The sequence below is a fragment of the Medicago truncatula genome, chromosome 3 (assembly GCF_003473485.1).
Source record: "Medicago truncatula cultivar Jemalong A17 chromosome 3, MtrunA17r5.0-ANR, whole genome shotgun sequence".
Taxonomy (NCBI): Eukaryota; Viridiplantae; Streptophyta; class Magnoliopsida; order Fabales; family Fabaceae; genus Medicago; species Medicago truncatula.
Window position 1 is genome coordinate 5,081,048 of NC_053044.1, and position 1,791 is coordinate 5,082,838.

Here is a 1,791-nt window from a genome sequence, read left to right on the forward strand (position 1 = left end):
TGATGATGCCACCATGACGACGGTAGGGATTTCTTCAATTTTTTTCCTTTCTTCTATTCTTCTTATTCACTTTTTTATATGCTCATTTTTGTTGATTTTGTTACAACCTGTTATTCTTCATCAAAAAGAAATCCTCTCATACCAATTTTGTTTGTCACTTAAATCTTCTAAGTCAGTTTCTTATTTCTATGATTCTTATGATTATTGTTCTCATGTTTATCTTTTCACAATTTATGAAATAAGATTAAAGGATCATGATTTCAGATTCCTAAGCAAGAAGAAAGTACTCAAAAGTAAGTTTTTATCAATTTCCTACAAGGATTTAACAAAATATTCAATACCATCAACTTTTTGTTTTTTATTTTAATTTTGCGGTTGCTTTGTTCATTGTGCACTGAAATGGGAACTTGAGAACATTGCTTTGAGTAGAGACCATGAAACACAAGGAGGAAGATAAAGCTGAAAAGGTAAGCATACATGTTTCCTAACTAATTTTATTTTTTCTCTTTGTTCTGTGATCATTGATGTCTTATAACTACTGTCATATTGATTATTCTCCTATTGTGTTCTTCTTGCTTTGGATGTATTTAAGGTTTTTAATTTCATTAACTCAAAAATTATAGTTTTTTCGAATAAGGGCAAACTTTAGAAAGGAGGCATTAGATAGTTGAAAATTTTAAGAGAAGGTGCAAATAATAGGAAAAAAGACCGGCCTAGAAGTGATGAGATGAAGATGTGAACGATCAAGTATTATGACACAATTTGGTACGGTGCCAAAAGTATGATTAACATTACTACAACATATTCAAAGTGTTGATTAATCCAAATATGGGTTTTTCTTTGACTTTTTTTTACGGGCACAATCATTTTTAATGTTGATTGATCAAAACTCAGTAGTGTATTTGTATGGAAAGTGGACATATATCATCTTACATTTTTTATCAAGATCGATTTTTTATATTAGGTACATGTAAGATCTTTTTATTAATCTATACTATTAATAAAGTGGACATAATTTTTTTCTTTCCATTTTCCTTTTCAAAATTATTAAATGATGTCCATTTCTTCTTACTCTAGATTGGACAATCGGCTATTTGTACGGATTGTGAAATGATTGATGAATCTTATATATTTACTCTATTTTACCATTTTAAATTTGAATGTCCAACTTAAGTTTCAGTTATGGATTGTGGGCTAATACCACCAGGGCAGAGAGACACAATAACTAAACTTCTCTGTTAAGTTTCCTGTTAAACTTTCAGATCATACAAACCAAAGGGACAAATATGTAGATGAATTTTTTTTTAAATTATGTTAATTTTTTTTTTTTTTTTTTTTTATCTGTCAAAGAAAATAGGTGTAAGAGAACTAGGGAGGGAGAATTGAAAGGAGGAAAAAGTGTGAACGAAGGTTGGAGTTGTCCTTGACATCATTGATATTGGAGCATAAGAGAGATACATATGGATACAAAAGGTAAGAAACCAGTAGCTCAACGCGGTGGCAAGGGCTGGAACTAAGTTCATCATTGGTAGCGTTGGCATTTCCGATGGTTCTAAGTTCTAACAACTCATGATTATCTCTTTAATTGTCTTTCTCACACATTCTTTGGTTGGAAGTTCATACTTATTTCGTTTCATACACTCCATTTTTTGTTTTGTTTTTGTATTGTAAATCAAGGAAAACTCTGTATATTTATGAACACCGATGGTGGATAACATTCTACAATTGTATTTTGTGTGCTTCTCTTTCTAATGCAAATGATGATTTATTAACACCATCATTTAATGATTC

At 30.3% G+C, this 1,791-nt stretch overlaps 1 long non-coding RNA gene across 1 annotated transcript; it reads left to right on the forward strand.

The window, feature by feature from the left end:
* Positions 1–269: 269 nt before the first annotated feature.
* LOC120579649 (uncharacterized) lies at positions 270–1,492 on the forward strand. The gene is made up of 3 exons (XR_005645385.1): positions 270–293; positions 413–467; positions 1,358–1,492. It is a non-coding gene; the product is annotated as an uncharacterized lncRNA (long non-coding RNA).
* Positions 1,493–1,791: the final 299 nt, after the last annotated feature.